Consider the following 12,515-nt stretch of genomic DNA (forward strand, 5'->3'; position numbering starts at 1 on the left):
TCAGTCCATAAAAGACTTGAATTGTTCTAAATTAAAACAAATGAATCAAACGTGGTCAGCTGTTTATTGAAGGAGATGATCCAATATTACAAGTATGTGGCCCTTTGCTTTCACTATCTGGTGTGACACACCTTGGCAATCTTCCATTAAATTCAATGTTTCTATTGACTGTTGATCGGCTCTGCACGTCTACTGATTGACTGAAGTGCTTTCACAAGGGTTGGATTAAGGTCAGAGAGCTAAGAACATAGAACAGAGAGCAACCAAGGGGTTCAAAGAAACAACTAACTGAGAACACAGAAGAGAACTGAGAAATATAATTCAACTATAGAGAGGACCATAACCTAAAAACCCCAAAAAAGCCATTTAGTAGCTACGAACATAAAGGCAAATCAAGACTAGACAAACACAAACAGAATAAATCCTAGTTTAAACTAATGACTAAACGACACAAACAAAAACACAGAAAAACCAAGACGAGAAATAGTTTTTACTGAAACTAAAAGGCATTTTTGTCCACAAAGGCTTATTTTTTTGTCTCATAGCCTTCTGGTTTGTCCATGTGACCTTTATCCAACTGCAAAATGGGCAGCAATGCTCTTTTTTTGGTGAGCAATAACTTTGCCTTGAACCCCTGCTCTGAACACAACTCCTGTTCACCCCGAGTTCCTACAGCCTTCACAAACAATTCCACACCTTGACGATCGTTGTCCTTTGACCTCTCCTGGGAGGATAAAAATGGTCTTAAACTTCCTCTGAACAAAATCTGTCTGACCGTGGACTTTGCAAACTCTTTGTAGATTGTTTCCAGCCTTATGAACATCACAACTCCTTTAGCAGAAACCTACGTTGCTCGTTTAAAAACACCTGAGAGCAATTCACTAGAAAATGAGCTGCTCATCGAGTAGACTCATGAGCTATTGTGCTTCATGGATATTGACCGAGTAAAAAAGTTTTTTTTTTTGCGTTCATTTAAATAAAATGGGGCACGTATCTATACTTCAACCAAACCAACAGTGCAATTTCCAGAGCACAGACACGAGGGATGGTGAATCAGGAGGTTCTCTTGTGTTGGAAATTCAGTCATTCTTCCACATGGTGGCGTGGAAAAATAAATGCAAAATGACAAATAGATACAAAGCAACCATGGAGACCAAATACATAAGAAAAATGACCAAAAAAAATAGAGGCAAACCAACAACGCAGGGTTGCAAAACGAAAGCAAATTTACCCTGAATCAACACAAAGAGGGCAATAGCAATTGCATCCGACTTACGCCTTCTAAATAGGACCTGCTAAGGTAAAACTGACTTGACTGAGGTGACACAAGAGATGTACAACAGCCTGCAGTTAGATGCAAAATAACGACAGAGGAACATCAAACGACAACTGTCAAATAAAGAGAGAATATGATTGGGAAGATCCAACCAAACTCCTTCTTTTCTATCATCAGCTCTTTCCACAGAGTGGGGGAGAAACGGCAGGAAATCAAACTATGCTCATAGTGTACATGTGAGATATCAGAAGTTTATTAAGAACATTTCCCTCACAATTGCAAGTCAGATTGGCGAATTTCCATTTCACACACTGCAGCAGCGCACGCAAAAGCTCTGCCAACATGCCAGCTAACACACTTCACCACGTTGACATCGGCGGGTTAAAGGCGAACGGAACTCATCTCCCCCATGTGTCTCTGCGCCCCATCCACCCGCCCGACTGCCAGCCAGCCATCCATCCAGCCAACCTTCGTCAGCAGCTAATTAAATCTACTGCAATTCATTTGGCCCTAATGTGCTTTTAATTGGATTACAGGGCCGGTCATGGAGAGGGTTCAGGAAGGGGTGAGGAGGACAGCGTAGAACGGGGCGTAAGGTGATGGGACCAGGGAGGAGAGACTGACTGACTGACACGAGCTCCCAGCCAGGTAACTTTATTATTCCATCCGATCAGGGGGTGGCAGAGCGACAGAAGAGAAAAAGAAGAAGCTTTCATAATGGTGCAATGAGTGTTTGGGGGGTTTGTTTTGTTTTGTTTTTTGGAGTCAGCAGGTTTCGTTACGCCCCTAAGAGAAACTTTGCACCGCTGTAACTGGCGCGAGAAAGTGGAGACCTGAGCCCTGGCAAAGAGAGGAGAGGAGAAGAGAGGAGTCGAGGCTTTGATGTGGTGATAGGAAAGTTGCAACGCGCCGGTACATGTTTGGGCATATGCGAGTAAAATAAGCGCTGGAAAGACAGACGGCAACCAGTCATAGCCAGAGAGGGAGGAAAAGATCAGAAGAGCGAGCGGAGTGATGAGAATGTGGATGGTGGAAAGGAGAACGGAGTTCAGTGCAACAGTGAGCAATATATGAGTTGTTTATTGTCAGAAGCAGAAGTCCTAAGGGTTCAGGAGACGCAGAAAAAGGAGGAGCTGAAGTATAGGGATTTTAATAGTCTTAGTTCTGAACTCCAAAGCAAGCAAGAAGAAAGAGAGCGAGATGCTGTTTCACCCTGACCTGTTTAACTTTTTGGAATGAAAGGCCCCGCATTTGACTGCTCGCTTGGTATTCAAGTCACTACGTCCAGCAAGATTAAAAGGAGGGATTTTCAAAGAACGAGGTCAATGTTTAATTTTTAGTTGAATTGATAAATAAATTACAGCCAGATCGATGGGGTTTTAATCTGCGGCCGTTCTCAACAGGCAGCCTAGTCTTGCCCCTCCCGCCCACCATTTGCAGCCGGTGTTGGCTGCCTGATTACGAATGAAACTCGTGTCCAGGAGGCTGACCCTTTATCCCTAATGTCTGCCCCACTTTGAAGTTAGCCTCATGCACATTTAAGGCGAGTAAACAAGAACAAACTAACACACACACACACACACACACACACACTTTCCAAACCAGGTCTCATAGTTAATCATTGAAGTTATTTTATTTGTGCACTTGGACACAAATGATTTTTCAGAGGCTTCTCCTCGCAGGTAGGGCAGGATCTGGAAGCCGACAAAGGTGCAGGGTGCATCTACGGTCAACTTAAAAAGAAAAAAAAAAAGAGAGAACCAAAGGTAAATCCGTGCTCACAATTTAGTAACACTGCTGTTGCATTTGTAGATAAGTAAACGTTAGTGTGCACAGTATCCTCAGAGGACGATTTTGGTGTTGGTATGAGCAGCACACATCCCGTTGTATATAAGAAATGGAAATAGTCACAGAAGCGTCACGAACGGGCCCATAAACTGGCTTTTTGGAAACTTTGAGTTTGGCATTCAGCTGTCGACGCCTTGGGGTTTTTTTGGAGCCAAAAGCGGCCCTATGTGGACAAGAGGATGGAGCCGAAGGGTGACGCATGAGGCTCAAATCGACAAAAGCACATATATTTGACGGCGAAAATCTTTTTTACCTTGGAAAAATATCTTAAAGCTGAGCACTGGCGCACGAATACAAGAGGACGTGTCGGGCATAGACGACATAAAAAAGCTTCAGGATTCTGGATTTTTTTTTTTTTACATGGAAGGCTGTTGGAGCTCGAGGTGTTTGACCACCAGGAAAGAAAGAAAGAGTTTTGTCTGAGGTGTTAGTGGCCATCAATAGAACTGCACTTTTTAGATCTGACACAGAGGATCTCTGTCCATATTTTATGTGCGGTCTATGATCATGTCACGTCAGACCATTCCTTCACTGAATATTTAGCCTGCAAATAGGCTCGAATTGAACTGAAATTGAATCAACAAGATGGGCAAATCCAGCTTCACAAGTTACAGGCAAATTGTACATGGACTGTATGGTTTGTTTATAATTTCTTTTAAGAATCATGAAGTCCCTTTATTTTCTGCTATAAAGCAATACAAATGCACTGCAAAGTATCAGCACATTGATGCGGGAATGATGCATTGGTATTTGGATCAAACCAATGTGCCGTGTTCTATCGGCACGCAGTAGAAAAGGTCTGCCCGGTGACTTTGCATGTCAGGAGTTTTCTGCGAGTTCCCATCCAGGATGGTCTTACCTCCCGGAGCTCACAGTCACACGTTGTTTTCATTTTTTCCTATTACACCGCACAATTACATACTTCTCCTCGCTGTCAAAATAAGAACTTGGAGGAAAATTTAGGTGAGAGGACCGCATTGATTTCTTTGCTTTCAGTTCCGGCAGAATGGCGCTTACTTTCAATACAAATGAAATGAGGGGGACTTTATGGAGCTATAACGCCCCGTTTGGTGAAAATTAAAGGGGTCATCATCCATCAAGTGATGAATTGCATTTTCTCGGTATAGTAACTGCTTTAATGCACTTTTGAAAACAATGGGAGACTTTGACCTATGGGGATGAGGGCAACGCTGCAGTAGAGCAGTTGTAGAAGTAAATAGATGCATTTTTTCCACAGATTTTAAAGGAAAGCTTCAACAATTTTCAGCCATATAATTACTCTTGACTGAATTTAAGTATAATTACGTATGTGAAAACATATCTGTTATTTTTTTTTCTGGTTATGTGTTTGGTCCTTTGTTCCTCATCCTTCATTTTGACCTTAGTAAATGAAATATAACCGAGACTGAAGTACATTATTAAAAGGCACAATTAATTACATGACTCTTGAGTGTCATGCCTCAGGTTTTATGAAGAAGAGCCATGGCAGAAAACACTGGTTTCTACAGGTGGGCTGGAACCATGTCAAGTCTCAACAGGGAGACCATTGCATCCCACCCAGTTGCAGGCAAAGATCTGTGATGGCATATGGGGGGGACAACTGGATCGGGATGTCGCAGATAACCGCAAACTTCGGGAGACCTCGGGAGACCCACTGGAGTCCTGGGAAAGCAAGGGAGGCTGGGGCCATGGGAGCCAGGAGGTTAACCTATCAAGCCTTCAATGGCAATTCAACCAATCAGTCCGGAGATATATCCTCAGTGTGATATATCCCGGGTCGAGCAGCAAGCTATGCTGCATGTTAGATATCAAGGCATAATATTGTTGTTTTTTTGGGGATTCATTTCACATTCAGTACATGTTCGTTGAGTCATGAAACAATACAGAAAGTGCTCTGATGTGCCATTGATAACTAAACGTACACATTAAAAGTCCATATAGGGCCAACTTTTCTTCATGATTGTAATGGCAGGGGCAAACGGCATTGTGCGCTCACTGAAACCTGCATTACCCATGCATTATATGCATTGACTGCTCTTAGAATGGCTTAGATATAGCTGTCCTCTGTCCCCAATCCTTACCTGGCTTCAGTGGTACTCACTGGCTCCAAAACCCTGTCCCAGCATGATCATTTCTGGCTTCAAAATGACCAAGATTGGGACGACCAAATCTGCATCTCGAGACTTCATATCAGTCGCTGACATCATAGTGGCCACGAAGAAGACCAAAAATTATTTGTGTGGCCGCAAGAAGTCAAAAGAAAAAGATATTTACTTGGATTTGGACGTCTGGGTCTCTTTGCTAAAGCTGCTGCCCCCGCGACCCGATCCCCGGAGAAGCGGAAGATAATGGATGGATGGATGGATGGATGGATGGATGGATGGATGGATGGATGGATGGATGGATGGATGGATGGATGGATGGATGGATTTTCCTTTTGGACAACCAACTAACCTGTCTAAAATGTGTTAAACCACCCTCTTCTCAGCTTTTGCTGCACAGCTGTGACCTTGTTGGCACCGTAAGCCTGCTGACACAAACAAGGTGACACTTGGGTCGCCTCGGTTTAAGACGTGGCTCTGAAAGCCCATCCAAAGCAGATGATGTCAAAATCAATATGGCAATGTCATCAGGCCTGCTTCAGGAGTAATGAAGGCCCCTAAAACTGCTCTAAAGTCATGCACATGCACATGCTTAAGTACCCCCACATCTCGCCCCCCCGCCACTTCTTCATCATATTATCAAGCCCATCAGCAGGCTTAACTGGGAAGGGATCAATACGACGCAGGGGTCAGGGTGAGCAGGACGAGGCTCGTGATACCCGTACTAATGGCACCACGAGCCCACTTCACTTCACTCCACTCATCACTGTCAAACCAACTGTCCTGATATCGCCCTTATCCTCACTGTCTTCACCCTCGCCTAAGCCACTCACCGTCTCTGCGGGTGACCACCATGTCAGGTGATAACAGAGCGAGGGTCAATCCCTCTTGATACTGCAACATCATTAGTGAAGTGAGGCGAATGTTACTCCTGACGCACGGACGAGATCTCGGTGGATTACACTCGGTTGCTCCTCGCGTTGCCCACTTTGTTTGTTGGCTTGAGAGAGGTTTAGCTGGTCCCCTCGTTGCCCCCCCCCCCCCCCCCCCCCAACCCCTCATTACAGCCAGTTTATCATGCCAAGAAGAAAGTGGCAAAAACAAATTAGTCCACGAAAGGGGAAAATAGCCTGGGATATCGATTCTGCCTTTTCATGCCAGAGTGGAGCACAGAAAATATTGGGCTATAAAAGGGAAACAAGGATATAAAGCCATTACAGTGCGCACTTAATTGATCCCACTTCCCATAGCAAATTAATTGAGCGGAAAATGGCAGATGGCTTTGATGAATGTCATAAAAAAGGCTTGTCAGCAAGCCCGGTGTGCGCGACCCCGTTGCTCGCTTGCTGTATTGCACGAAGGAGCTACTGAGGAAGGAAGCTTGTGGGAGGGCAGCGTGTTTCCTCGAGTATTTACATCGCAGTGATCTAAATGTTAATCACATTGACTTATTGACATCATTGCTAATTGTCTACTGCTTCTTGGTGGATATTGTTTCCCTTTCCTCATGGTCTGGTTTCCTACTTTCTGTGTTCTTTAACTGCAGCCGGTGTACAGGTGCCTGTTTGTTTGCCTCTGTGGGAGCGTGGTGTGTGTGTGTGTATGTTTATACTGACAGGCTGCTGTCCCAGTCGCAGAACAAATGCTAATTTAATCAATTGGCTATAAATCCTACTGGCCGCTGACTCATGTGTCTTCCGCCCTGGGGACTCCAACAAAAACCCTGCCAGTGCAGTTTGTTCGGTGTACACACACTCGGGCCTGCGCACACAAATTCAAGCATCCATCTTCCATCTCTTTCTTTTTGCATCGCTGCAGCATGAGCATCATTTGAGAGCAACCAGTGAGTACAAACACATATGCAGATGTCGACATACTGAGATAATTGCTATTTTTCTGTCAACTTAAGTTCTTCAGCTGTGCCGGCAACTTGGAAGATGCAACGGATCCATGCTGACAGTCATAAACACACACTCACAGTGGCATCCATCTCACAGTAAACTCTCCGCTACCCATCCCACACAGAGCAATTATTTATTGAGAGCATACCACCCCACCCACCCCCATCACTTTTGCCCTCTCTCCCGGAACACACACATTGCTGACACACCTGCAGTTTCATGACATCCAGATCTGCAATAGCTGCTGAAAAAGGCGTCTTCAGCTGGGGCAGCAAGTCTGGCTGAGGGGCACAGTGGGGCGTGAGAATGACAGAGAGACAAAATCACAGGGATGTAGAGAAGTGACACGAAGGAAAAAATGAAAACACCAGAAAGAGTAACAGAGCGGTAAAGAGTAAGAATAAAGAATAAAGTCAGTGAAAAGATGGAAACAGAGGTGACAAGAGAGAGGAGAGTGTCTGCCAGCAGCATAGCTGGCTGGTACCCACGGGCTCGGTTCAGAATTCTGCGGGGCCTCCGCAGCCCCCCGTGTTCCCCATCAATCTCAGCCTGCTCTGGCAGCCGGCAGCGGCTGCATCTTAATCTGCTGGGGCTGGACGTGAGGACGGACAGGTCGCCTGGGCCGCGCAGTAAATAACCCTCCTCCTGACTGTCCCCTTCTATTCCCCAATGCACACGTGTGCACAGAAAACGCACAAGCTGCTCTTCTTCTTTACACAAATTTTTCCAGAAGGTTCTGACTCCTGAAAAAAAAAAATAGAAATCGTATTTTTTACATTTTTAATATCACGATTTTCTACATCGGACGAACACTTTGTGCAGATAACAGGTAAAACTATACAGTGTGGATAAAGTGACGTTACTAACTTGACTGCTTCATGTCTGTTGGATTTCTAACACCTAATACTAATCAGAGTAACAGAGGATTGACGCTGTTACCTTTGCCAAGCTAACTAGGGTTGTTAGATCCTACAACTATAGGGGAAGCCCAAGAGCAAAACATCAGATTCCCCAGTGTTATTTTAAGGTGTAATGCCTCTGTCAGCCACTGGGGACTTGGATTAAAAGGATTTATGCATCGCCACAATCTCTGAACAACGAGAAATAAAAACTTTGTTAATTTGAGTCGATCTCATGATTTTCAATCTTGGTTTGTCAGTGGTGGCCGAAATGTTCAAATACTGTACTGAACACCACAGAAATGCGAGTTTTACGCTGTTACATTTATGTAATTGCGTTTGGTATGTCACTAATTGTGACGAAAGCAATGGCGGCAAATTCACACATTTCAATCAGCGGAGCTACAGTTTTGGTATTTTCACACGAAAAATGTGCTTAATCGGCGATCGAGAGTGGTATGACTCCGGACACACTTGGCTCATTTTGGTTCACAATTTTATTTTCATACTCCGCTGTAATTCTTTATCGCGGAGCTGTCCGAAACAATTTTTCCGAAAAAAAGCCTCCAGCCGATCCAAAAAGCTGCACCCAGAGGTGGGTAATGACGAGTTACATTTACTCCGTTACATTTACTTGAGTATGTTTTTGAAAAAATGATACTTCTAGGAGTAGTTTTAAATCACTATACTTTTTACTTTTACCTGAGTAGATTTGTGAAGAAGAAACTGTACTCTTACTCCGCAACATTAGGCTACAATGAGCTCGTGACCATACTCAATCTTAGCGGCGGGTTAGCTTTACAATTTACAGTCGTAGCAAACTAAAAAAGAAATAGATGAAAAATGTCAGCATCAACGGTCGGAAATGAAAACACAGACGAGGCCTCATACTGAAAGCATTTTTACCTTACAAAGAGTGTGAAACAGCAGCTGCATTATGTGTCTTCTGTGTCAACCAAAACAAACAGACATTTCAACATTCAGAAACTCAACATCTCACTTGATCAAACATGTAGCGGTAAGTTTCCTAAATTTGTTTCCCCCGTGGATAGGCGAATGTTTGTTTTATAGGTTGCATATGGGTTACATATGTTTTAAACATTTCCTAAGTCTCTTTTATTTTTCATTGAAGTAGTTGAATTTACCTGGATTATTTTAATTGAAGCTATTTTGTAATTAGTTAATTCATTTGAATTTATTTTATCAATTGGATGAACTCTTATTTGCCAAAAGATGATTATTTTGTATTTTTGTCTGATTGAATGCTTGTGTTAACAAATAAATCAGACATTACTCAACATTTACTCAGTACATGAGTAGTTTTTTTCACCAAGCACTTTTTTACTCTTACTCCAGTAATTATTTGGATGACTACTTTTTACTTTTACTTGAGTCATATTATTCTGAAGTAACATTACTTTTACTTGAGTACAATTTTTGGCTACTCTACCCACCTCTGGCTGCAGCCAGATATCTGATGAGAACTAGCAGGATGGATCATATTTCTCCAATTTTGGCTTCTCTTTGCTTACTCCCTGTTGAGTAAGGAATAGAACTTAAAATTCTTCTCTTCACAAATAAAGCTCTCAATGACCAAAGTCCTTTTTTATAGTTAGTTGTGGCTCAGGTGACCCTGAAACAAGCCTATACTACTGGGGGACCTCCCATGATGCACCTTTCCTCATTCTGCTCTCTTTTACTCTCCATGTACATGTGATATTATTGTTGTAATTACCTTGTGTATTTCTTTCTCAGCAGGTATCTCTGGCCTGGTGTGACAGTGCTTGTTGTCCACACTTTCCTGTCCTCCCCCCCAGCCGCCATTCCTGTGTCTGGTTCTGCTGGAGGTTTCTTCCTGTTAAAAAGGAGGTTTTTTCTCTCCACCGACGCCTTGTGAATACTCAGGATTAGGGATTGGATTGGAGAGAAGTTTCTACACAATTTGTCGGTGTCCTTAGCTAGGCTCCCTTTTTTTTTTGTTTAACTGGCCTTGTATGTATTGGGCTACTTTGGAATTAAAAGAATTTGACTGTATTCCAATTAATTGCATTGTAATTAGCGTATAAGTGCCTTGAGATGACATTTGTCGTGGTTTAACGCTAGCATTAATAAAATTTAATTGAATTTAATTGAAAACATGAATACTTTTTTTTCAGCTTTTGGCTATTTCTTTGGCCAGCCCCACCCTCTTGTCCAAATATGGTCAAATATGGAAAAACCCAAGGCGGCAACTGTCACAAGCCACACACTGTCAAAACTGCAATTTTGCAACATATTGAGTTTGTCTCATAGTTTCACCATAGTCCATTCTTTTTTTCATTTTTTTTTTTTTTTTGTTGTTGTCTGAGTTTTGCTGTTAGGTTTGGTTTGAGCACCGAAACTACAGCACATTCTCAAAGGTGATTCGATGTGTCAGTGGTGGCTCCAGCTTGTACTCCATGACCCACTGAACAAATCCCAATGTTTCTGCACCTATTCCACACATGTGGGAGCAAAATTTAGAAAAGTTGATCAAAGAGTAGAAATTTGACCATAGTGCCTCGTTAAATATTTTCAGTAGATGTTCACTTATTGATAACAAAAAGCTGTGTGTTGAATGAGACACTTGAGTATTCTTGTAAGCCACCATGTAAAGTTTAAGTTTGAAACTAAATCTTTGTTTTTCTTCAATGAACAAAATCTGTGGCTGCTTCTTTAACCGTGTACTGGAGTTTCAATATAGAATTGACAGTACAAACCAGGCATTTAACTGATGCTTTGTTGGCAACCAAAACCCCTCCCACTCAATTTCTGACTGCCCTCTCCAATGTGTGGAGCCTCCTTCTGTTAAAATTGCTGCAATGCACAAACGACAGCGGCTGACAGTTGACAAGGTTAATTGATCCTCCCGGTGACATGATAACATTGACATCATGACGTGCAAATGAGCGATTGAAAAACCAATGGGGCAAATGTCACCGCTCTGAATTCTTCTGTGCTGGCGCCCCACGGTGCATCTGGCAGGACGCCCGAAAAAGTGTCACTACGTGACAAATTGGGAGCAACTAGGATGAAGACAAAGTGCTCAGTCGGAAAAAAAGATTAAAAAAAAAAAAAGATTTGGGGAAAGATTCTTGGTAATTGAAAGTTTCTGATTTTTACGAGTGGTCCAATTGTATTTTGGAGAGGACTGACTAATCACCTAATCATTTCAGCCATTTTTTTTTTTAAACGTTAAGAGTCGTGCGGAAGCCAGAATTTGGCTATAATTATTATCTTTTATTTTTAAGAAAGGAAAAAAAAAAAAGATCTGCCTTCAAACAACTGTTAAACAGAAGAGGAAGCCTAGGCACATATATCCGTGATCTCGATATCTGGAGGCCAGAAATGTTGATTTTGAAATGGATTTGAAGTGGTGAAATGACACATTTGTAGAACGTCTTATTCACCCTGTAGAGCCCCTTGACAAGAGCAAATATTTCAAACTGACACATTTCCTGCTCTGTGCATACCTACCTCTTTTTTTTTTTTCAGGGGCGTTTTGTGAATCCACTTATTACATCCATCAGTTTTATGCGTTTTTTCATTTGTATGCGCCTCAGACACACACTCCCCCACACACACGGAGGCAAACCCTCACAAAGCCAGCATCATCGTCCATACAAGCAACAGCGGTGACAGCTGCAAAGATCTGACACAAAAGATCCACTATCTGAGAAACACGGAGGTGGCAAGGTGAGACGGGCTCGGCGGATTAGAGGCCGGCTATCTCTTGTGCTCAGGGCCCTCTGAAATCCAGGAGGCAGCCGGCACGAGTCGCTGAGCTCCGAAGCTATATGGCCACTCCGCCCACAACCCTATGCCAACCCTCGGCGAGGATCAATTGTATCTACAACCCATTGTAGCCCCGCTCTGCTGCGTGCCCCCCCTTCTTGGTAAAACCTGGAAGGGTCAAAGGCCACCAAATCCTCCCCACTACGCCGAGCGCACTTACTCCAGTGGCTCAGGGGCAGAGCGCATTGTCTTCCCACTGGGACGCCAGTTGCCATGGCAGCCTTTGAACTCCCCAACAAGAGTAGGTGAGGGATAAGAGCAGGGTTTGTAAGGTAACGTTGTTCTCCATGTGTGAATGGCAGCTTCTCGCTGCATTTAAATATCCTTCGCACCACAACCACGCATGCATTCAAGCTGAAAAAATACACAAAACACCACATTTACCACAGATATAAAGCCAAGATGGTGCAGATGTACACTCCTGTACCATATGGACGCACACTTGTCTCCTCAGTTTGACAGATGACCTTATGCTCCGTGTCACTGATCCGCAGTGTTGGCCTCTTTTGGGAGGGATCGTGTCCAGAATGCCATGTTATGACGGGGAAGCACACACACTCCAGGACTGAGTCTATCATTTGTATGTGTGTGTGTGTGTGTGTGTTTCTATTTACCACTCTCTTGCCCTCGTACAGGCTCAGTGATAGAAAAAAGGCAACAGGAGGGGATTAAATTA

This window comes from Odontesthes bonariensis, chromosome 11 (assembly GCF_027942865.1).
Source record: "Odontesthes bonariensis isolate fOdoBon6 chromosome 11, fOdoBon6.hap1, whole genome shotgun sequence".
In the NCBI taxonomy this organism is placed as follows: Eukaryota; Metazoa; Chordata; class Actinopteri; order Atheriniformes; family Atherinopsidae; genus Odontesthes; species Odontesthes bonariensis.